Raw genomic sequence first — 27,058 nt, 5'->3', positions numbered from 1 at the left:
AGAGAAATTTTGCCAGTTAATGGAGAAAATGGTTTTGGGAATAATGGTTGAGAGAATTGTCTGGGAACGAAATTATACTGTTAAACATATAATACAAACCTTCGACACACACAAGGCCGATTAAGTGCTTTGATCTACCCGGACAACTGCTGTCCAGCTATATGGCCTGCAGATATTGGAGTACCACGTAGTGAGTAGGTCGTTGGGCGTAATTTTCAGCTTTTAACATCGAAACATGTAGTACAACCATTAAAATATGTGGAACTAGAACCGAACACATTGGTTCATTTAACAAAGCAAGGTCTTTCACTCAGTTTCTTAACAATTAAGGGAGTTGGTGCAATACTCGGTTAAATGATATGTGGTCCTTACTGCGTGTGTTGAGTTTATTGCTATTGCGTGAAGGGAAGTTAAGTTCCTCACTGTTCGGTTGTTTTAATGTAGTCCCACAAGGTTTCAACAAGGGGTTAACTCTTCAGCCGTAATTTTTACAATAATATGATTGTAAACATCAAGCTTCAAGTTGCTGGAAAAAAGGGACGAAATGTTGTTTTCTGAGAAAGTATTTCACACATAACTCTGCGACTTAAGTTTTTAATAATATTCGATGACATACCATAAAGGCAGAAAATTGTACTTGAGGTAGTCGTGTGACAGTGTCACTGATTTCCTACTAAGGAAACCGGAGTTCGATTCCTGATCCACAGATGGTTTTAGATGTGAGAAACGTCACGCTTCTGTGGTCCTGAATCCACAAAATATTGGTGCCCATTTGTGCTGACATATAAATGAACTCCTGCAGGACAAAATCCTGAACTTCATCGTTTCCGGAAATACTAAAATATAGTTAATGGAACCTATAACCAATAACTACTACTTTTCTTGCAGCAGTCTTTACTAATTTTTACTCATCTCTCTCTTCTTCCATACACTTCACTCGCTCCAGCCAAGCAAGTCATTGATATTTAATTTCTCTTAATTATTTGTTAGGTTTCCCTCTTTAATTATTCTCTTCCTTCAAACGGCTTAGATCTCTCTGAAGATATTACGCTCAAACACACGGTGGAAAATTTCATAACGGGCTGACATGATCCGTGTCTCCGCTCCATCCTAAAATTGTACTTGTGCTTTGCGCAATCTCTAAAGGTAAGATGATGGGAAGTTCTCATTCATTCACATGTAATGTCTCCACCATCTAAGCGGAACTCTAACGTGTTATTTCTCAAACTAGCGTCAAGCTCCCTTTTATCATTACTCAATAGATAACCTTCTCTAACAATTTATTGGCTCTTCTCTGGAGGTCCATTTTCCTCACAGTCACATTATCTTGAAATAAATTAGTTTAGAGTTTGAGGATATCTTGCGATATCTAGGTGATTATGAATCTTACTAATCCCTTCTAGTTTTGTACAACTTTTTCTTCAAAGTCTGGAGCGACAAAAATTGTTCTCTTCCTTAAATATTTAGATGGTAATATCTCATGTCTAGTTTTACAAAATATCTTGAGACACAGAATTACTTAGAAGATCATACATCCATTGTGCATGAATCACAAATTATGACTATAGAAACCCACTTTTGTATAAAAATGTTGTATACGATTGTGGTATTCTAGCAAACAATGATAGACAAATTAAACTATTCTGAACGCTAATTCACTTCATATCAGTCAAATAAGTATTCCTGTACTCCGCCATATGTTCAGTACTCTACTAGGAGGTGGTAGACGAAAGTTACATAGCACACTGTGGTATTCATTCACGTGGAACAAGATAATTATACTGACTAATATGTGGCAGAAACTTGGCCACATCTCAATGCAGAAAGGGAAATTACCAATTAGGAGTTACCTACACATAAAGACAAGGGAGAATGGACTCTCCATGCCAGCACAACAAACCTCTCCATGCAATTGCGGTTAACGCTCGATATTCACTCACAGATGTCACACATTTCCATGGCCTCCTAATATAACAGAATATGCATCACTACCATAAGTTTAGAGACAAAAATAATCTTTTTATGGGGAATATTACTAAGGTTGCTATGGTTTTAAAACGTTCTCCTGAACTCATCCTGTTCATTCAGAATCTTTTAGTAGAGTTACGATATTGGCACACGATGAATTTTGTTGGCCGTTCCGAATGTGGTTTTCTTACAATTCTACTATAGTAGTAGCATAGCGCACCTTGAAACAAGTTTCTATTCCAACTTTTTTTTTTATTAGGGTTGTTTATAGTCACTTTAACTCCAAGGTCTTATCGCGACTCTTACATATGATTACAGAATAATGGTAATAATAATAATAATATTGTAATTATAAAAATGTAAAGAAAAAAAATAAGTATAATGTAATTACATTTTGGAGTGCAAGCCAGTGTCTTTGAGGAAGTTGATGACTTGATGACTCAGTGCTGGAGAAGACAGTGTCAGTTCCATTCCTTTAGGTATGTTGTGGTGTTGGCGCCAATGGTCATACAGTTGACATTCTGAGATGATATGCTTGACAGTGAGAGAGCAGTTACATTTGCTGCAGGTGGGAGGTTGTTTCTTTTCTAGGAGATAGTTGTGGGTGATCTTCGTATGTCCTATCCTTAGTCGGGAGATTAAGACTTGTTCATGTCTGGTGAGGTTTTGGAGAGGATATGTTCTTGTAGATATCATTTTAATTTTTTGGAGGTTGCTAGTGGAAGTTTTAAGCCAGTTCATTTTCCATTGTTCGTGTAGTTTGATTTTGATATAAGCGATGATATCAGAATGTGGCGTAGCAATTTGACGGTCGTTGATTGGGAGACTAGTAGCTTCTTTTGCTGCTTGATCAACTCATTCATTGCCTGGTATTCCTCTGTGAGATGGGATCCACATAAAAATAACATTTTTTCCTGCGATCTTGATCTTGTGGTACAGCATTTGAATTTCTTTAACAAGTAGGTGTGTTGTTGATGGATTTTGTATTGAAGTTAATGCACTTTTGGAATCAGAGAATATTATGAATGAGTTGTTGTAGCTTGCTTTTGAAATATGAATCATGGCCTGTTTAAGAGCATACAGTTCACTTGTAAACACTGTAAAAAGATCTGGTAATCTGTATAGTTTACTATAGTCTTTATATTTCACTGCACAACCATTTCTCTCATTGAATTTTGATCCATCAGTATAAATTGCACTATATGATGAGTATCTATTACAAATTTCATTAAATAACTGTTGGAATTTTGCTGTGTCAGTTTGAGCTTTAAGATTGTTGTTCAATTCCCAGTTGACTGGAGGCAAATGAGTTTTCCATGGAGGGGTATCTAGTGAGTTGTGTGGAAATAAAATGGGTGGAAGGCTGAGGTTTATTTCTTTGAGAAGATTGGATATTCTGATGTTAAAGGGTTGGGGTTGAGATCCAGTTAGTTTTCCTTTATGTCTCTTTGAAATTAGGTGTTTTTTCAAGTGTTGGTTACTTGTACCAGCTATCTTGAGTGCGTATGTCAAACTCAGCTGTTTACGTCTGATTTCAAGTGGTGGTTCGTTGGCTTCAATCTCTATACAAGCTATGGGGCTGGTGCGGTGGGCTCCTAGGGCAATTCGAAGAGCTGAAGATTGGATGGTATCAAGGATCTTAAGAGTAGATGGTCTGGCAGAACAATATACTATACTGCCATAATCCAATTTGGCTCTGATTGTGGCTCTGTATGTGTTCATTAGGACATGGTAGTCTGCTCTCCAGTTTTTTGCTGAGAGAATTTTCATGATATTCATTCTTCTTTGACACTCGTCTTTAAGATTTTTAAGGTATGGGGTCCAGGTGAGCTTGTTATCAAATAGAAGTCCTAGAATTTTAATAGTTTTAACTGATTCAATTTTATGGTCTTCCATATATAATTCAGGGTTAGCGATAGTATGTTTATTTTTGGAGAAGAGAATACATTTGGTTTTAGTTTTAGAAAATTTGAATCCTGTGGTTTTAGTCCAGTTTTGAATATTTACAATTGATTCTTGTAATAGGAGTTGAGTCGTTGTAATGTTTTTCCCTGGGCAGAAGATTATCAAATCGTCAGCAAAAAGGCAACACTTAACTGGTGAGTGGATGTTAGAGACTATACCATTAATTGCCACAGGAAACAGTGTTACACTGATAACTGATCCTTGTGGGACTCCATTGTTGATTACTACTTCCTTTGACAGCATTCCATTTACTCTAACTTGAATTCGGCGCATTTGGAGAAAATTATAAATGAAATATAGGATATTTCCAGATATATTATGTGTCATTAGAACTTTGATTACATAGTCTTTCCATACCATGTCATATGCCTTATTAATATCTAAACTGACTGCTATTAGGTGTTGGTTATTGAGAAACGCTTCCTGTATTTCAGATTCCAGACTTATCAAAGTGTCTGTTGTGGAGTGTGCTTTACGGAACCCGTTTTGCACATTACTGAAGAAATTTATGTGCTCGAGATACCAGCGTAATCTTTTGTTGACTATTTTCTCCATGAGTTTACACATCGCATTAGTTAAAGCAATAGGGCGATAATTTTCTGCAATTGAGTTGTCTTTCCCTGGTTTGGGTATTGGAACTACAATGGCATTTCGCCATTGGTCAGGAAATGTCTTAGAGCTCCATATGTGGTTGAAAATGGCCAGAAGATAATTTATTGCACTTAGTGGAAGCTGTTTTAGAAATTCATAAGGGACTGTATCTGGGCCAGGACTAGATTTGCCACATTTGTCAAGTTCAGTAATTATTTCCTGTAGTTGAAAAGTATCGTTTAGATTATAGTTAGGGTCAGAGATAGCTTTCCTTAGATCAACGGATTCACTGGATTTCATTGTATGGAGAAATTCAGGATCATAATTTTTGTCACTAGAGATCTCGGCAAATGTGTCAGCTAATTTATCAGCGATGTTTTGAGGTTTGTTTATGAAGGTTCCATCAACAGAGTTTCTGAGGGAAGTAATGTAGAAGTGATTATATTTGCCATTTATTCTTTGAAGTTTATTCCACATTTCCTTTTGTGGGGTTTGGGAACTTAGTGAGGAGACAAATGATAGCCATGAATTCTTTTTGCTGAGTTTAATTTCTTTTCGAGCGATTGCTCTATATTTCTGAAATTGGGCTTTATTTTCAGGTGTGGGTTTTCTTTTGTAGAGGTAGAAAGCACGATTCTTATTCTTAATAGCCTCCTTACAAGTGTCATTCCACCAAGGTACTTTTTTCTTAAAGGAGTTTGAGGTTACTTTTGGAACACTCATGTCTGCAGATTTAACAAGAACTTCTGTGAAATCTTGAACAATGATATTTATGTGCTTAGAAGGGAAATCATTTGGAGGGGTTAAGTCTTTTAAGTGGTTATTGACTGTCTGCCTAAATTTTGTCCAATCTGCCTTATTTAAGTTCCATTTGGAGTTGTTAATAAATGAGGAGTTGACAGAAGAGTTTTCATTATTGATTAGTATTGGGAAGTGGTCACTATTTCCTTGGAGTGTTGAATAAACAGACCAGTTGAAAAGGGTTGCTACGTCCGGTGTGCAGATGGTTAGGTCTATACTACTACAGGTACCGTGGGCTATGTCAAAGCGAGTTGGAGCAGTAGAGTTCATTAGAATTAAATCAAATTCATCAAGTATCTTTTCTATCTCTTTTCCTCTTGCATCAGAACTATGGCTACCCCATAACGTGTTGTGGCTGTTGAAGTCGCCTACTAGGATGAATGGTTTAGGTAGTTGGTGGATAAGGTTTCGTAGATCGTCACCTTGAAACAAATAACTGTTTGGAATATAAACATTGCAGATACATAGAGAAGGTGGTAGATGGACTGAAACTGCTACAGCTTCCAAATTAGTGTTAACAGTAATTTCCTTTGCATAGATATTGTTTTTGATATAAGTAGCTACTCCTCCACTCGCATGATTCACATTAGTTCTATTTTTGTGGTAGACACTGTAGAGTCATAGATTGGCAGCAAAGTCGTTCTGAAAGTTTGTTTCTTGGAGACAGATAACAGATGGTTGGTGTTTGTTTATTAGGAGTTGTAGATATTCTAACTGTGATCGATAACTGTTAAGATTCCATTGGAGTAATGTTGCCATAATAATGATCAAAAGCAGAACGAGGTTTATCTCCATTGTTATACTGGGAAGGAATTGTCGTCGCTGGAATAGTCTGGCGTTACATTGATATGCGTTGGGTCTTCACTTTGACTGGCGGATTTCAGTAGTTTTTTTACTATTCGAGTGCTTTTGTTTTTTATGCTTTTATCGGTATAGTAAGGATAGAGTTTTTGAAGGGCTTTAGCAAGACCTTCTAAGTCTTGTGTGTAGTTTGAAGCAATTTCTGATATGTCCTTGGCACCAACTGTATTTTCAAAGAAGGACTGGAGCTGTAGGTAGCTGAGGGGGAATATTGATGGGTCAGCTTCCAAAACTTGTTTTACTGGCAGGAGCATATCACTTATTGATTTTTGCGTGTCTGTCTTGGGTTTCTTGGAAGTGTGATTTGTCTTACGGTTTTCTATTTGTTCAGGAGAGGCCAGTATGGATTTGTTGCCATCAGGAGGATTTGGATTAGTTGTTTCACTGCTAGCTAGTGAAATTGGCCTTTTACATCCAGGAAAATTCACTGTTGTAGGGGTGGCGTGTGTTTCCATAGGTGCTGCAATTTCTCTCTCAATTTGAATTCTGGAGGAGGGAGGATCATTACAGACTTGGCTAAGTGCTAAGTCAGGGTTGGTCATTGAAGTGGCTTCTTGAGTAGGCCTATCTTTTGGGAGTGAGCTAGAAGAGCTAGAAGTACCGATGTCTGTTTTGGGGTTTTCGACCTGTGACTTTTGTGAAATCTCTTGGAGCTGAGGAAAATTATTGGAAGAGGATTCATCTTTTGGAAGTGATACGTTGTTAGGACAATCTTTGGCCAGATGTCCTTCGGTATGGCAAAGAAAACAAGTGGGTGAATCGGATGATAGGTAAATCCAGTAGTTTGTACCATCGTATTCGAGATGAAGGGATTCGGGGAGTTTATCAAAGTCTTCATTCTGAATGTACATTTGTCTTCGAAAGCTTAAAATGTGGGAGAATCCAGGAATTGACAAACCTGCTCTGATTGGGGTAATCCTAGACATGATTTTCACACCGAGTTTTAACAATTCCTCTTCAATAACATAGTTTGGGATCACAGGACAGACGTTGGATAATATAATACGTTTGTTTTTTGTTAGAAGGGGTCGTATTTCCAGTGATACGTTGTTTATTAAGATCTTAGGGTTTGTCAATATCAGATCTTCGACATTTTTCTTACTAGAGAGAAAGATGCATATCCTTCCGTTCGATATACGTGAAACAAACCGAATGTTGCTAGGGGTTGTAAGTTTACCTATAGCTAGCACATAATCCTTGATACTGATCCCGTCATGAGATTCGATTACAATAGCTTGTTCTTTGGAGGGGTACGACTGTATTGCAGCAGAATAGCTTAACCTTGAATTACGTTCGTTACTAGGCCTACTTGTGACGGTTGTCATTTGGTTACCTGATGCACTGTTAGGATGTGGAGGGTTATTTACGGTGTTGTTATTATTATTTGTTGGCTTGCATGGTGTCTGTTGAGGAAAAATATCATTGATTTTTTCATTCATTGAATTCGATAAATGCCGACCTCTATCAAGAGAGGTGGCCATTTTGAGTGGGTCAACAAAGGGTTTTAGGTTATCTCTATAGTTCGTCACTTCACACAAGGACCACGGAAATAATGTCAGGTATCTTACTTACAAGAATATAGTAGGTGATCTAAATATTTACTTCTGATCACTCTTACACTAATGTAACGATTATGAACATCTATTAAATACCAAAACTTGAGCAAGGTATTTACTCGCGAACATCATCAGTCACTGCCTTCTCGATCGCTTATTCCAACTTGTGCTGTTGTCTAGAAGGGTAAAAACTCTACAAAATTGTAAAAAATGCCAGAAGATATAACATATGGTAGTTCAATTATGTCGTGGATGCTGTAGACAAAATAATATTTTTAGCATCGAGAGGAAATATTTAACTACTGTAGAATTTTATGCGTTCTAACACTGAAATGAAGCTCGTTTTGTTACTATAACTAGCTTCTATGTGTTTCTTATTATCTGATGAGTAAATTAATATGCTTACTTCGGTGATTTATTATAAACTGAAACTTAGGGACCCAATTACTTGCAACTTGCTTCCTATTGTACGTTGGAACACACGATGTCATCCCCGTACTATCATTTCTTGCTTTACTTTCCCTTCAGATTAAACGGATAAGTAATTAGGGTTCCTAATGTCTTGAAAAAATCTGTTGAATCAGTTACATCACCACCTTTCCGTATGTTTTGTGGGGAGAACTTAGTGATCGTCACTAATTCAGGTTGGCATTTATTGTATTTAACCTCAAAACTGATTGATTGTCCACTCAGGTGCTATATTTTTCATTTATGAAGTTTGTGAGTTGTGATAGAGGTTGTACGTACTGTAGGTGATGATGATTCGGGTTTGCATTGCGTGAAAACCATAGGTTAGTGGATGCATTGTGTCAGGGGAATATGGTTCGTAGAGTAAGTTTGTGGTCAAGACAAGGCAGATCCGATAATCTGAAAGAGCTAGGACACTCATCGTGAGTTAATGTTGAGTCATCTGATTTACACAGAAGGATTTTTACCGCATAAAACTCCATGAACGGTTGAGCAGTTCACTACTATTCCAAGGGTTACCAGTGTATGTTTTGCCATATTGTATATAATTATTAGTGATTGGGATTTATATTTGTTTATGGATAAGCGTGGGATTGTATTGCCGTTATGAGATTGTATTGTATATTGAATCAAAGTGGAAGTCAGTTATTTGAAACGTTATTCACGATTTTATTTCAATGAATAATTTTACTGTAGTGTTCCTTTAATCACGTACTGGAATATTCGCATGAAACGTTAGTAGATGTAAACAGAAATTCTATTACAGAGTCATCAAGTAAAATAGTATTTGTTCAAACAACTGACCCCAACAAAAATAAGAAATACAGTAATATAATGTAGAGTTAACTGTTTCAGTGAAAACCATCTCTTCGTTTCGGAATCATGTTATTTTATCGTTCATGTGGTAAATTCAGATAGTTGTTCAGTGTTCACTTACGGTATTTAATTAAAGTCTCAATTCGAGTGTTCAATAAAATTAAGCTTGATTTCTTGAAATTAACTAGGAAGTTACAGGTTTTATCTTTGTTGAAGATAATTTTAACAATTTGTTTTACTTCGCACCGACGCTGATAGGTCTTATGACGACGCTGGGATAGGAGTAGTAAAGAAAAGGCTGTGGCCTTAAGTGAGGTACAGCCCCAGAATTGTCTTGGTGTGAAAATAGCAAACAACGGAAAAACTTCTTCATCGCTGCTGGAAATGAAGTTCGAACTCACTATCCCCCGAATGCATGCTCACAGCTGCACGACCCTAACCGCACGGCCAACTCATTCGGTATTACTAACTTCGTTAATATGAACTGTGATGTACTATTTTTGTAACTTAATTTGTGTGACATGCAGTGTGGAGCATTTTAATAGTTAATAGAATTTTACGTTGTGAATTTGTAGGCACAATAGATTCATGTTTAACTTAGTGATATTCAACCAACCGACCCTTGACAGTCATGATTGGCTATCAGCTCCAATAATTTAATTTAAATACTAATCAACGGTAGTGAACGGTCGATAGTGGAACCAGAGGTTATTCCGATTCAGTTAAGGATCCAGGTGAAGGACAAGGAATCCTACGTCGATATCACGTTAGTGGACAGCCTTAATTATGGCTAAAGTCTAAATCTTGATTCCTGGGAATTATACTTTCTAGAATTGTTTATGAAAGACGAATAAAGTTAATTGGATCCCATGGTTCATTCATCAGAATCTCAAATTTCTGTATCAAAAGGATACGGACCAACTTCTAATATTTCCTTTTGTCTATGAGATCCTTCAGTTGTACATTCCATATCACTGGTTGCCCCATATAAAGGAGCTGAAGATAACTACAAAGCATACTAGATCCACAAGGTGCCGGGCTGAGTGGCTCAGACGGTTAAGGCGCTGGGCTTCTAACCCCAACTTGGCATGTTCGATCCTGGCTCAGTCCGGTGGTATTTGAAGGTGCTCAAATACGACAGCCCCGTGTCGGTAGATTTACTGGCAGGTAAAAGAACTCCTGCAGGACTAAATTCCGGCACCTCGGCATCTCCGAAGACCTTAAAAAGTAGTTAGTGGGACGTAAAGCAAATAACATTATTGTTATTAGATCCACAAGAATGTTTTTGAGGCCGCTATAACCAGTCGACAACAGAGAAGGTGTCGTGCTGTTGGCGTAGATGAATGTGGCAAGCGAGGCTTTCCACAGAACGAAAACGTCCTCTAAAGAAAATATCTCCCCCATTCTATTCTTATCAAATTATGTTAAAGCAAGGCGAGACGGACACGTGACATTAATTTCGCCAACTGTCAGATCAGTTCTGGGATGACATTTTTGTGAAGATAGATCTGTAAGGCCAGTCTGTGTAAGAATTCACGAAAATGGCTGAGCGATACCTTCACCTTAAAGGTAACATAAGTCGGGACAGGAGTGCTTTCTTTTCAAGCAATTTTACCGAATGCCAAGTCCGGCTCCATGGCTAAATGGTTAGCGTGCTGGCCTTTGGTCACAGGGGTCCCGGGTTCGATTCCCGCAGGGTCGGGAATTTTAACCATCATTGGTTAATTTCGCTGGTACGGGGGCTGGGTGTATGTGTCGTCTTCATCATCATTTCATCCTCATCACAACGCGCAGGTCGCCTACGGGTGTCAAATTGAAAGTCCTGCATCTGGCGAGCCGAACATGTCCTCGGACACTCCCGGCACTAAAAGCCATACGCCATTTCATTTCACCGAATGCCAAGAGAGCACACATATTAATTCACTATGTTACATGTGTATATGTTCCTAATTGTACTTTTCTATTATAACCAACATGAATGAATTCAATACGTTAGATGTGTAAATATTCCTTATCCGACCTTTCTATTACCAGTACAACGAATCCGAATTGGGAAGACATGTCATTTAAAGCGGTCAGTCACCCAATGATCGTCATAACTTTATTTAACGCGTATTTCACTTGAAATTGACAGCTCGCATGGATTTACTAAACGAAGGTCAAATATATGGACAAACTCTTTGTTTTATGTCCTCGGTTGAGTGGTGGATGCGAGGTTTGCCTGTACTGTTACCGACCGAGTTTAGGACACCAAATGGCGAAATTCATAAAGTCATTAGCGCTGAATTGTCAGAAAAATGTGATGACAGAGCTTTACAGCTTTGTAATAGTCACATACTAATGTTATATCTATATTGAGAAACACTGGTGAAACAAGCACAACATTAGATAGGCCTTTCAGACCGAGTACGCACAATTGTGCGGGTTCGTATTTTCGTTATCCCTGACCGTATTTGATGTTTTATCGGCGCTACACCGGACTGCAGTGATTGTGCAGGACACGTGGCGTGTATTTCAATTGATTTTAGTATGCGCTTGACCGCCAGGGCGAAGGAAGAAGAGTTTAAAAAGCACTGTTGATCGGCGAGATGGCAGGAAGTATTTATTTACTGCGTTTATATTAATCTAGAAGCTTTACTGAATACCGGAATATATTCAATGAAGTGTGTACATTGGTTAGTGAACGTAAATTTTGAAGCTACACCATCGTACGTGATACAACGAGGTTTTGAATTTTGATACGCACAATTGTGTGGGTCCTGTTTTTCGGATGTTAGTTTTTATTTTGTAAAATAAACTATTAATATGTGTATTGAGGAGCATTTTAGTCAGTTCTTGACGTGCAAACAAAAATTCACACCTCCAGTTTTCTTTCCGGTCTGAAAGGGATAGGCTAAACAAATTGAATTAGGTATTACAAGAGTAAGTTAAGAGTAGAGAAACAGTAATGATTGGATATGTGTATATAATGGAATGAGAAATTCAAGGAAGAACCTAATTAACTGACGAAAATATTCTTGTGTATACAAGGAAGGACTGCATGGACGTTTTGTCACTGTCATATAATTTAAAATAAAGTAAGCAGATTTGGAGGTTTACGTGACTATTGATATCGTGGTCATAGACGTGAAGCCTCTAGTTTTATGTTAATTCTGAACTGTTGAGACGTACATTCTTATTCCGAAAACGCTACATACATTGGCCGGGAATTGAACATCGGCCACCTTAGACATTGAGAATCAATTGACAAGAACTACAACCTATTCTCACCCTCTCAGACAATCGTGCTATGATGTAAAATACAAGACCAAAAATGAATACATAGAATGAGAAAGGTGGTGGGAATAAACGTCATTTGTGATAGAACTGAACACTTAAAAATTAAAGTGGCTATGCCTCGTTACAAGAGCAAGAGGTGAGAGAATTCGAACATCACTGTTATTTTTGAAATCTGAAGGGAAGAGGTCAAGGTGAAACCCTGTATTCGAAGGATCATGAAGTATGGATAAGAATTCAGGGAACGTTTGTCAAATGGAAGAGATATTTCCTCGGAAGAGTGGTCCATAAAGAAAAAAGACTATGACGCATCTCGCGACTGATGATCAGTTGGACAAAGTGAATGATGCCTATGAATATGATAGTAGAATCCTTCGCTTCCATCAGCATATTGGAACACAAATGTATAATGAGTTTTATATTTCCGACGACAGTATTTCTTTCAATATATTACTTCGATTTGTTTTACTGAGATATTTTACAGTGTGCTTTCTGGTGACGTAGATTTAGAAAGTTCTCTTGTTGTGCCCCTCAGGAACTTTCCATGTAGTAAATTGCTTTGAATTTTTCATTCCTTCTATTTTGATACCTAGCAACATTATTCTTCAAACATGAGAATTCGCTTGGAAACGACAGATCCATTCTGTATCCCCACCATTGCTTTCGAGAAAATTGTTTAGTGAGCATATATTATTTATCGTAAAAGGTGTATTTAATTCATCCATTTGTTTAGACGTGGTTAACCTGCATTCCTTCCATCAGTGCGTAAAGCAGAATTCTGGAAAGAATACTGTTTTATAAAGTCTGTTTTAAAATAGTGAGAGGGCCGGGCTGAGTGGCTACTACTGCCGAGCTCGATAGCTGCAGTCGCTTAAGTGCGGCCAGTACCCAGTATTCGGGATATAGTGGGTTCGAATCCTACTATCGGGAGCCCTGAAGATGGTTTTCCGTGGTTTCCCATTTTCATACCAGGCAAATGCTGGGGCTGTACCTTAATTAAGGCCACGGCCGCTTCCTTCCAACTCCTAGGCCTTTCCCATCCCATCGTCGCCATAAGACCTATCTGTGTCGGTGCGACGTAAAGCCCCTAGCAAAAAATAATAATAATAATAATAATAATGCCACCTCTGTGGTGAACTGGTTAGTGTGATTAGCTGCCACACCCCAGAGGCCCGGGTTCCATTCCCGGCTCTGCCACGAAATTTGGAAAGTGGTACGAGGGCTGGAACGGGGTCCACTCAGCCACGGGAGATCAACTGAGTAGAGGAGGGGATCCGATTTCCACCTCAGCCATCCTCGAAATGGTTTTCCATGCTTTCCCACTTCTCCTCCAGGCAAATGCCGGGATGGTACCTAACTTAAGGCCACGGCCGCTTCCTTCCCTCTTCCTTGTCTATCCTTTCCAATCTTCCCATCGCCCACCAAGGCCCCTGTTCAATATCGCAGGTGAGGCCGCCTGGGCGAGGTACTGGCCAACCCCCCAGTTGTATCCCCGACCCAGAGTCTGAATCTCCAGAACACTTCCCTAGAGGCGGTAAGGGTGGGATCCCTCGCTGAGTCCGAGGGAAAAGCCAACTCTGGAGGGTAAAGAAGGAAAGAAAGAAAAGTGATATGAACTAAGCTGGACAGAGTCATGATTGTAAGATTTTGTGTGGAAGTTACTATCTAATTTACTGGCAATTAAAGGAAATATTGAAATGCATTTCATCTCAGAAACCAACAGGCAAATATACAACTAAATTTATCATGGGAAGTTATTAAACTTGAGCACTCCCCAATCCCTAAATACCTAGGTGTTATTCTGTTATTGTGTTGAATTGTTTTGGTATGACTTATTCATATTGTTTTAATTTGTTTTCGCAGTTTGTCTGTCATCCTGATCAATTTTACCTGAAATGTATTTAATTACATCCTCTAAACCGTTGAAGGGACCTGTTTTTTTTTTCTGTGCTGTTTTATGTGTAGGAGCTTATTTAACTTATTGTACCTTCTAGGGTGTCAGTTGGTTGTAAGATAAATATAGGAAGGTATTATTAGGGTATAATGGCAGAGAGGAAGTTGTATTTTGTGTGTTGGTAAATGAGTGAAGTAGGGTAATTTAACAGAAATCAACACCACATAATTTACCAAAGGAAGCGAGTATCTAAGCAACTGCGCTACACCGCCAGTGTCATAATAATATAATATCGTCGTTGTGCTTGTAAAAATGTCTATATGACGCTTTCAACTTTGGCAGGTAAGTTTCTATCATCTAAGGTTCAATACTGTTCGAATTTTGCCCAAGTATTCTCGCTCTTTATAATATACAGGGTGAACAAAAAATTCACCCTGTATGTGCTTGCAGGTCAGTATATCACCAAACGTATTATCACATAGCGGCTTTTGAAGAGTGTTTGTGTCTAAGAATAGCTGTAGGGTTTAAAGCTAGCTTCTCCTATTAACATATATTGCAATGATGTACTATTTCGAAATTAACCTGTGGAAAATTTCACATAGAAATCATCAGGATATGCAGGGTTATTCACCTAACATGTTACACGGAAATAACTTCTAAATCGTTAAAGATATCGGCATTATGTTTTCATATTCGTAAATGGTAATCAGGAGCTTGTAAAATAACGTGCTACTCAGTCTCATGGGGTGATTTATAACCCAGATATTGATACGACGAAATTGTGCCGTTCCATTTAAAAATATGGAGTTAGTATCAATATTTCGGTTATTAATCACCCCATGAGACTAAGTGGCACGTTATTTTACAAGACCACCGAGCTCGATAGCTGCAGTCGCTTAAGTGCGGCCAGTATCCAGTAATCGGGAGATAGTGGGTTCGAGCCCCACTGTCGGCAGCCCTGAAGGTGGTTTTCAGTGGTTTCCCATTTTCACACCAGGCAAATGCCGGGGCTGAACCTTAATTAAGGCCACGGCCGCTTCCTTCCACTTCCTAGACCTTTCCTATCCCATCGTCGGCATAAGACATATCTGTGTCGGTGCGACGTTAAGCAAAATAGCAAAAATTTTACAAGACCATTGGTACTATTTACGAATATGAAAACAGAATGCCGATATCTTGAATGGTTTAGAAGTTATTTGCGTGTAATATGTTAGGTGAATAACCCTGTATTTCATAGTTAGAGTAACAATCCTACCAAATTTTACGTAATATTACTCAGGTGTTCATGAACGATTCGCATTCAGAATAACAAATAAACTGACGGTATTTCACATTTATGTTTTAAGATAATATATTAGTCTAAATATGTTATTAGAGAGAAGATTCTATGAACCTGAAAACATGGTAAGTGTACTAGAATGGTAACAGGTCCTAATTATTTACAAATACAGATGATCATAATTTTACAGACTGGAGACAGTCTGATGCGTTGTGCTGTAATAAGTTAATTAAGTAATACTTGAAATAATACCATTTTTCATGTTGTATTTAGTTGAGTGAGTAACATTCTTCCACTTTGAAAGTGTCAGCTCTTACGCAAAAAACGAAAAAAAGTTTGGTCTACTGGGTGAGACGATACAATAATCTCCGCGGGCACTCGTTATTAGTCTTGGAAAGGCTGAATTAAATAGAGAGACAACAGAGATGAAATGAACGGTAATTACGTGACCATTTTACAATATAAATAACACTCCGTACCTGCGAAAACCTTTGATTAGTTGAATATTAATTTTTACTTAAAAAGTGATACGTTATCTCTTTGTGCGTTTCGGTTACGCAAAATGGAAGAGTACACTCCAGTTCCCAATGAACTGTTTTCTCCTTGAACCATACCTCAACACTTACCATCCTATGCAAAAAAATAATAAATATCCATGACAGGACAGGGAAATTCTACAAAGTAGATACTCAGCAATCCAACTGATGCTATGACGCAGACAAATAATAATAATAATAATAATAATAATAATAATAATAATAATAATAATAATAATAATAATAATAATAATAATAATAATAATAATAATAATCTGCAGTCGCTTAAGTGCGGGAAGTATATAGTATTAGGGATATAGTGGGTTCGAACCTCACTGTCGGCATCCCTGAAGATCATTTCTCGTGGTTTCCCATTTTCACACCAGGAAAATTACGGCCACGGCCGCTTCTTTCCCACTCCTAGCCTTTTCCAGTCCCATCATCGCCATGAGACCTATCTGTGTCGGTTCAACGTAAAGCAACTTCTAAATAACAATCATCGTCATAATTGAGAATCCTCGGATACCGTGTGTAGGCATTTTCATTTGGCACCATTTACGCTCCCCGCTTATAAATGTAAACGATCTGTTTTATTTTGTGATTTGACGGAGAAACCACGACTCTGTTGGTCAGCCTTATGCTTGGTATTAATTAATTTTCTCGGAAAAACACCCAGTACATCACCATTGATATTTTATGCTTTGTAATTATGTAAAACTAACGATGATATTTATAAAACTAATATTTAATTTATGATAAATAATCAGGATAATTTGATTCATATCACAGAGCTGATTGTTTCCCTACACAATTTGTTGGCGACACATTATGCTCTTCCGTTGCCTCAAGATTTACATTTGTTTTACTGCAGAATAGACTACTTAGTGCTCAGATTTGGTTCCACTAATTATTTTGCACTCATATCCATTGCAGTACGGTGACGAATTGCGTTCTTACTGTATAAAACTAGGTTCCGTTAAACACAATTAGCATCGATAAGATCCACTTACAAATTACATTTCTTAAATTTATTAAACTCAGCCAAATATTGCCGTATAGCTTCGTATACAAATGTGGTGCTACATAATCTCGAAGATGAATTTAGCTCCTTTTCTGAATATGTTATTTAACTTGAGTGGACTGAAAGCTTGTTAAGTTTCTGTTGGTCCTGCGAACAGTTTTTGACTCAAATTCAGTTCGTTTTTAAACTTGCAGTAAATAGCACAAGTAGGATTGCAAAGTAAATATTCAGTTGCATATATGCAAATGTGGGCAAACAGTTGGTGGGAATATATTCAATCGTTCTGAATTTATAAAAGTAGGACTGCTACACGCATAGCAAACATTTACACATTTACATTGTAAAGATATCAATTTCCTTCAGTAATAATTATCGCAACTCTATGGTGAAATGGGAGAAAGGAGAACACTCCCATTTTATCCGGGCCCGCGTGCAGCTGCACCGTGGTCTCATGCAAGCACTGCATCTATGTTGTCACTCCAGCCCCTTCGCGCACGCATTGTTATGCATAAACATAAAGTGGGTGAACAGGCAAGGCCATATTAGTAAATGTGTAGGGTATTTCATTTCCTTCTTTTGGGATGATGGCTATCTGTACCCTTATTATTTTAATTGTTAAATGCTATTTATTCGGGACGTCGACCCATGTGGATCTTTTGCCCCTGTATTTTTACCCCCTGACACACGTACAACTGAACATTACTGCAAGCCCGCCGTTGAGCGACACCTTCCCAGGAGCACAGATAAGGGTACGTTTATGCTGCAGCTTTGCTGCTGGCACATGGATGCTCGCCATAGCCCCTCGCTGCTGGCTGCAAACAGGCTGCTCGCCATGGAGCTTTTACACTGCAGCAGTCCCGCGCGCGTGCTGCTGGCAGCTCTTAGGTCTAGTCGAAAATTCAAAACAGCGGAACTGATAGTCAAGGCTGTTTGTATATTGCATAATTTGATTATAGATACAGAGGGGCTGAACACTTATACTACGAAGACGTACTTCCAAGAGCTACCCCGTCGTGGAGAAATAACGCGGCTCCAGCTGAAGCTTTTGAAGTGCGGAATAAATCCAAAGATTCTTTTAACGAGTAAGTCACAGTTCTGTTGGCAAGTGTATCTTACAATAATTTGGTGTTCTGAATGTGTGACAAAAAGTGTAAAATGCCTCGCCTGGATTTTTCCGTGCATTTCTACTGCGGGAGTTGATTGGAGAATGAAGTTACAAATGCTTCATTTCGTAATTTAATAGTGTACTTTTGAATAATGTAAAATACGGGGTTTTGGAGTATCTCATTTTGACTTTACTTAGGTCTCCTAAACAAAATATATTTACATATTTTTAAAACTTATTTTACGCCGCACCGACACAGATAGGTCTTATGGCGACGAAGGGACAGGAAAGGGCTAGGAGTCGGAAGGAATCAGCCGTGGCCTTAATTAAGGTACAGCCCCAGCATTTGCCTTGGTGTGAAAATGGGGAACACAGAAAACCATTTTCAGGGCTGCCGACAATGGGGTACGAACCCACTATCTCCCGGATCCAAGCTCACAACTGCGCGAACCTAACCGCACGGCCAACTCGCCCGGTAAATGTATTTACAGTTAGAAAAAAGTAGCAGCCGAAATTTGCATGGAAAACGGGGTACTTCATATAAATCCCCTGCTTGTAACGATAGAGGTCCCCTAAATAGAATAATAGAATAAAGTTGACGTAATCGTTCTGTATTCTTTTGCCACTTCATTCCATAGTTTGATGATGATGATGATGATGATGATGATGCTTGTTGTTTAAAGTGGGCTAACATCTAGGTCATCGACCCCTGATGGTACGAGATAAGACGAAATGGATTGAAAGTTATAATTAACCCACTGACTAGGATTAGAAAAATGATAATGATGAGGAAAATTATTACGAATTTAAAATAAGCAGTGGATCTAATTCGCAATGACTTATTTTCCTCTAAAATTAAAAAAGAGTGAAATATAATAAAATTGAATAAGGCACGAGATAGAAGTAAAATAATATATTTAATTCAAATTAAAAATACACAAATACATTAAAAAACAATGGAAACTTAACTTTTAAACACGATAAAACGGGCCACTATCCCTCATAAAACGGAGAACGAGGTCTACTGCCTGCTGGTCATCTCGTCACTCCTTTTATCCCATATGAACTTATCATGATGATCTGGTTCCAAATCGCATTCCATTCGAAGACAGGTTCAGATAGTAAGCGAACAAGTGATCACTGAACGTGTGCATAGAGTGCGAAGAGAGGAAGAGTGTGAGAGCGGGTGACCTTGAAAGAATCAATCATAGTCCAAGTTGCAGGATAGCCGGCGATGTGCCAGGCTCGAAAATCAAACGTGTTTGAGACAATGGATGTGGCGAGGATAGCAGCCAGCAGCGCAGCCATAAGCCGGCCTTCGGGTTAAAAGCACCCATTGAGATCCATTGGTTTGTTTCATCATGGCCTAACATCGAGCAGCGAGGCTTGGCGATGTGCCAGCAGCGAAGCTGCAGCATAAGCGTACCCTTAAGACACTCGCTCACTAACGGAAAGCAGTAAGCTCGGAATGGAAGTTCAGTCAAGTAAAAGGAAGTGGAGAGGCGGCCACCGAACGGACTGCATTGTCGGCAGGCGAGCGGTGCGTGCCCGAGGCCATGGAGCAGCTGCAAGGCGGGCCCGAATAAAATGATGACCCTGTGTAATTCTCCACTCAGGACTTCGGAATATTTAAGACCAATCATTTTTACAGAATACCTAGACTTACTCTTTCTTAGTGATGGTGAACTAGGCATCCAGTGAACTCTTGACCACTTCACCAACATTACACACCTCAAACAACACATCCTTATTTTATGCAGTGAAACAGCATGTCTTCTGGTAAGTAATAAGATATCGAAGAATGTAAACCTAACTTTATGAGTTATAACACGTTTCTGTCATTCATCGAGTTTTTATATCTAGATAGGAATATGCAACTCCAAAAATGTACTTCCCCTTTCTTATTCCATAATAACAACTTCTCTGATTGACTTACTTATTATATCCGTAGTTATACAGTTCGTACCATCTCAGCCGGGCTGAGCGGCTCAGACGGTTAAGGCGCTGGCCTTCTAACCCCAACTTGGCAGGTTCGATCCTGGCTCAGTCCGGTGGTATTTGAAGGTGCTCAAAAACGACAGCCTCGTGTCGGTAGATTTACTGACTAGTAAAATAACTCCTGTGGGACTAAATTCCGGCGTCTCAGCGTCTCCGAAGACCGTAAAATAGTTAGTCGGACGTAAATCAAATATTATTATTATTAATATTATTATTATTATCATTATTATTATTATTATTATTATTATTATTATTATTATTATTATTATTATCATTATTATTATTATTATTATTATTATTATTATTATTATTATTATTACGTACCATCCCAATGCTGTAGAGGTAGGGGACTTTGCCTGGAAACTTCAGGTTTTACACCCAGGGTGGGAACGTAGTTCACTCAGTCCAGTGCGACCAACCTAGGGGTGTCTGATACATAGAAGTGGTCAAGAAAGCAATCTCGCTTATGACGTGTCACGCTGGTCACGTGAACGTCAGTATCTGCAAGATACCTGTTTCTGAAGCAGTCCTCTTGTCAGACGATGACTTTGCGTCCGGGGCTCTTTCTTTTATATATGGCTGAGTTTAGTAAAACTTTCATATTATAATATTATAGAAGTCTGTATAATATTATAATTTAATTTTATTCTGCTGGAATCCACTAACAACCCAGGATTTTGCTTACTCCTACTCCTAGCAATTTGTTGAAAGTGGGAATGAAACATGAGGATATTAATATCTTAGAATTGAAATGTATTAAAGAACTTACCATTCAAAGGATATATTAACGTAAATACAAATGAATATGAAGTTCATTAGAAGGAAGCAGTTAACATTCGCCTCAGTGGTTGCCAAATCTTCAGATATTTATCACTAACTTCCCTTAAAATTAATCGAGTACTGGCCAGCAAGCAGACAAGATGTTCATGTATTTCCCCACCAATAATAATATAGGGCATTAAACAACACCTTTGAATTTCCATGTGGAGTTAGACTAATGAGTACAAGGATTGAATATTCATAGCAAAAATGTATGGTTGTTTTCTATCAGTTGTTTGTAGCTTTCTAAATCCGAAAGATATAAAATACATGACAATTTTGCCATTGAGAAAATTAAGTGAATTTTTACTGGATATAAAAACATTCAATCTAAATCAGTATGGAGAGCCTCCGAGGCTCAGACGGCAGTTCGCAGGCCACTCACCACTGGGTTCCGTGGTTCAAATCCCGGTCATTCCAGTGAGATTTGTGATGGACAAAGCGGAGGTAGGACAGGTTTTTCTCCGGGTACTCCGGTTTTCCCTGTCATATTTAATTCCAGCAACTCTCTCCAATATCAATTCATTTCATCTGCCAATCATTAATCTCTGCCACAAAGGAGTGCGACAGAGTTCGGCAGCCGGCACAGTTCCTATCCTCGCCGCTAAATGGGGGCTTCATTGATTCCATACCTGACCCGGTCGAATGACTGGAAATAGGCTGTGGATGTTCATTTTTTCCAATTCAGTACGGCATGTCTACATTCGTAATCAAATAAACCAGGAAACGCATTTCAATAAAGCTTTGAAGTTTTTGTGTTAGAATGGTTATGATTCAAATCTCGATGATTTCTCAGTGAACTCCTTCACTGCAATATTTCCTTATTTTATATGCCACTTACATTAGCCTCATGCCTAAATGACTATTGATTTTCCACACACACATAATCAAGTAATAAACCAAAGATAAAATGCCTGAGGTCAAACAAATCCAAATGACACAGGCACTCAAATTTGTTTTTGCTTTCAGTAGTAAAATAACACGTGATTTGAGGGAGAAAGAGGACATAAAAATACTGTTGAAGGAAAATGTATCTATTTAAAATAAATATGTGCGAATTGGCAGCTACTTTGAAAGTTTAGAATTGCATTGGATGGAAGTGAGGAACGAAATAATGCAGATAGAAGAACATAATGTATTTTTTGAAATATTTGTGATAGTACATATATCACACCCCCGAATTATATGTAGAAGTTATAGATATTATTGTCAGTATTCGATTTATTATTATTATTATTATTATTATTATTATTATTATTATTATTATTATCAGTATTTATTTGTATACTTTGCCATTTATATGGGTAAGCTGGAAGATATCCACATATGTAGGTATGAGTAATTTGTTTTGCACGAGTGGGAAAACATTGCTTTAATAACTCTGGTAATTTCAATGAGTCATATGAATATCCCAGTGTCTTATGAGATGTATTTGTTGTGGTCGTCGGGAAGTTCGTATGAGTCATGTATATATCCCAGCCTGATGAGATGAGCTTGTTGTTGTACCAGGGAAAGTTTGGTGATTCATGAAAACTCCCGAGTGTTTGTTATTGTCTTGGGAGGAAGAAGTAGTTCAGGGCTTGGGCTTGAGAAGAGGACCACCCATGATTGGCTGGCAAGCACCAATCCAGACGTATCATCTGAGTGGAGGGGGATGTTGATGTCTATAAAGGTTGGTCATACGGCGGCAACTAGAGGATGGTATGAGACATTGTATGAGACATTGTAAGAGACATTGTAAGGGTGATTGTGGAGATGATGGTAAAGGAACGATAAGGAAGATAACTACAACTACAACTGACGCACTGTACGGGAAGGAAGTGGTGCTGAGACACGGTACTGGATTGACATGGCTGCAATGGACTGGACTTCAAACGTTCGTGGAGCGTAGTCGTGTTATGTTTGTGGAAAGTGGCTGATTGTGGAGAGTGCTTGCGCATTAAGTATTGTAGCACTTGTGGCGGCCTAGCATTATATGTTGGTGAAAGCTATCTCAGACTTTCCATAAATTTATATGTTGAGGATCGACAGACGTGTGTATATATCTTTACAACAAGTGTTAAAATATGTGAACACAGTAGTACAAGGTACGGTATATGTGTGATGTGATAACTGCCGATTATGAGAATCGGTAAATCGAATTGATATAGAGACAGTGAAGGGTGTTTATCGTCATACATGTACATTGTTCATCGGACCATCTACAAATGGTAGCTTAGTTCTCGCTTTCGTTTTCCCACGGTTTTCATTATTGTTGTTGTTGTAAATATGGAGTCTTCCAGCAATATTTTATGTGTGTATTATATGTATAATGTTGTATGTTGATGAGGTGCTCATGCACGGAATTTGTTCAGAATATAGTTAGCTATTTTAGAATCAGTGTTATTGATAAACCTAGGTGCAGTTCCTACCTAATTAGTCGTTTTCAGGAGGTTAGGTAAGGCCTGCAGCAGATGTACCAGTTCGCAGCATTATGTACACGCCCTGGGATATAAAGTCTATCATGCTCTTATCTAAATTCGAGGGATCCATTCTGGTGAACTCTGGCGCCCATACTACGGACATTTCGGTTAATTATGCTTATTAATTTTATTAAGTTTTTGAGTAATTTTATTTATATATTTTTATTCATCATTTATTTATTAATATTCATCAAAAAAGTTACAATTGGCTTCCCAACGTGTGGCTGAATGATTGGTACATCTGTTAGGCTTATAAGCGTAGGTGCACTTGTCAGGTGTGGTTGGAATTCTGCAAACTATGTCAGTGAAGTGTTTTATATGTTTCATATGTATATTGGAGTATGAAGAAATGTTGTAGCGAGTCCAGTATTATAAAATTGAGAAGTAGAGAGGTTGTTAAAGTTGTGGATACTATGAATCAGAATAAGAGAAATCAAAAGAATTCCACCACATCGAGTTTATCTAATTTAAGTGAGAATAGCGAAATGGCTGATAGTAGGAAAGATCTATCGGTAACGATAGGTGAGGAACCGAGTAACCCGTCTCAAACTCAGAATGTAGGGGATCAAGACGAGTCTTCAATGCTCAGTATGCTTAAATCGCTACTTGATAGTCAGAGTAAAGAGTTGAAGAGTGAATTGAATTCCTTAAGTAATGAAATATGCAGTATTAACAGTAAAATCGATAATAATAATGTTGAATTGTCCAGTAAAATTGATAATAATAGTGTTGAATTGTCTAGCAAGATTGATAGTCAGAGTAAAGAGTTGAAGAGTGAATTGAGTTTTTTAAGTAATGAAATATACAGTATTAATAGTGAATTAAATTCAGTTAGTACGGAACTGTCCAGTAAGATTGAGAATCAAAGTAAGGAGTTAAATTTAGTGAGTGTTGAATTGTCTAGTAAAATTGATAGTTTAAGTAGTGCTGTGAATGGTAGAATAGATGAATTGAACCAGAAGTTTGACCATCAAAGCAGGGAAATTCAGGAAGTCAGTAATAAGGTAGAATCTCAACGCTTGGAATTGACTGAGAAAATTGAATGCCGATTTAATGTAGTTAGGAAAGAATTTGTTGAAAACAGCAAGGAATGTGATAAGAGAATAAAAATAGTGGAAGATAAAGTAGAAGAAATAGATAGAATTAAATCCAATCAGAACGTTTTAGCGAAGCGTATAGATGAGAAGAATGAGAAATTGGAGAAAGACCTTAAGTCGGTAAAAGATGACCTCAAGTCAGTAGAAGGAAATGCCAGAATGGTAGTGGAAGAAGGAATTAAATCATGTCATGTGAAATTAAGGCAGGAGATCAGTCAAATCCAAGTAGGTAGCAGTATAGGTAATAGGTATGTATCTTGTACGAAGGACTCTGAATTACCCAAGTTTAATGGTCGGCAGTTTAATCCGATGGAATTCCTGAAAACGGTGGAGAAACGGTTTTCCAAGAATCTTGACGATGGTTTGATCGAGTGGAGTATGGTTGATGAGATGTTGGATATTGCATTTGTTGGAGAAGCGAGATCCTGGTTTCAAGTTTATAGACAGGGTATTTCGAGTTTAGAGGAATTTAGAGAGAAATTTAGTTCTAAATTTTGGAGTGAAGCTATTCAGGGAAGGGAAAGAGATCGCGTGCTATTTGGCAAGTATAAACCTCAGGAAGGTGTATCTATGACGGAGTATTTCTTAGCGCATGTTCTGATCAGCCAGAATATTGAAGGTCTAGCATCGGAGAGAGATACAGTCCGCCAGATGTTGAGGCATTTTCCTGAGAAGGTCGGATTAGCTGCATGTATGCAGAATATTGTTACGATCAAGGAATTAGAGCAGCTGTTAGAGAGGTTTGATGCTTTGGAAGGGCAGGGGAGGACCAGGCAAAGTGAAGGTAGGAATTACGGGGATAATGGGAGACAAGGTCATCAGCTAGGGGGAGATAGGAATAATCAGAATTTCAGTCATTCTAGGCAAGGGAATCAGGGTGGTAATTCCGGAAGGGGAAACATACAGTCTAATCAGGGAGTTAATCACCAGGAATATTATGGCAGAAGACCTAATCAAGGGGAATCAGAAAGTAGGGGGCGTACGGATCAAAGACCTCCAGATCAAGTGCAGAGACATGATAATAGTGAACAGTCCATGTCAAGTAATTTAAACCGGAATCGGACTTCTTAGTTGGGTCAGATAGGCAGTCCGATACCGAAATTCCTATTCACGTGATGAAACAGGTAAATTATGATTTAGACGTGAAAGAGGAATTATTGAATGACCAAGTGTTTTGTGATCAGAAGGAATCTGAAGCTATTATGATTACGCCTGTGATTGAAGTTGAGATTTGGGAGAATAAGGTCAAGGCTTTATTAGATTCAGGTAGTGAGAAGTCTTGTATTAATCTTAAGTTTTATGATGATGCTAAGAGGAAAGGACATGTCATAGAGGAAATTCCTGTTAGTAACACTTTTATCTTGTCTGCGGTAGGCAGCAAATCACATAGAATTAAGAGTCAAGTGGCTATTCCAGTTAAGATAGGCAATGAGACTGTTTTTCAGGTATGTTTATTAGTGCCTAATTTAGTATATCCGGTGATTTTTGGGGCTGATTGGTTGGGTAGTCAAGGTGTTAAGTTGGATTATGATAGTGCGACAGTTCGATTCTTTTGGGGTAGTTCTCATGATTTGATGAAATTGGAGTACAAGATCGATGAGGGAATTTTTGTTCATGAGATGAGTTGTATCCAGGTGGCTTACGATGTTGAAGTAAATGAAGTTTGTGATAGAGAGTCACAGGTAAATCTGTGTCACATGTCTGTGGAGACTGGTCAGGAAGACAAGTTCCTCGAGGCTGTGGACAGAACGAATTTAGTACAGGAGCAGAAGGATTGCTTATTTTCTTTGTTAGTAGAGTATAGCGACGTTTTTAGTGGTAAGCCTGGAAAAACTCACCTTTATGAGCATAAGTTTGACATCACTGATCGCTCGAGTTTTGTGGGACCGCGGTATCCTATTCCACATGTTCATGCCAGAGCTGTAGATGAGGTTATACCGAAAATGTTGGAGGATGGGATCATTGAACCTTCAAGTAGTCAATATGTGAACCCTTTAGTGGTTGTAGCCAAGAAGGATGGGAGTGTTCGTGTGTGCTTGGATGCCAGACAGATGAACAGACGCATTGCACCCGATCAACAACGACCTGAGACTACCGAAGACCTGATCCAACGTTTCGATGGTAGGAAATGGCTCACGGCGGTTGATTTAAGCTCTAGTTTCTGGCAAGTTCCCTTAAGGAAGGAAGATCGGCAGTTCACCGCATTTCTTTATAAGAATAAGTTATTTCAGTTCACACGCGTCCCTTTTGGCACAAAAACATCATCTGCCGCACTTATCAGGGCTTTAGACATTGTGTTGGGACATGAAACGGAGGATTTCACCACCAGTTATGTTGATGACCTGGTCGTTGCGTCGCATACATTCGAGGAACACATGAGACACTTAGGGATTGTTTTTCGTAAGTTGAGGGATGGAGGTTTCACCTTGAAATTGAATAAATCTACATTTTGTGCACAACACATAACATTTCTAGGTCACACTATCACGCAGCAGGGTGTAACTCCAGAACAGATGAAATTAGAACACATTTTCAACACCAGGAC

The sequence above is a fragment of the Anabrus simplex genome, chromosome 1 (genome assembly GCF_040414725.1).
Source record: "Anabrus simplex isolate iqAnaSimp1 chromosome 1, ASM4041472v1, whole genome shotgun sequence".
Taxonomy (NCBI): domain Eukaryota; kingdom Metazoa; phylum Arthropoda; class Insecta; order Orthoptera; family Tettigoniidae; genus Anabrus; species Anabrus simplex.
This window is presented reverse-complemented; position numbering follows the sequence as displayed.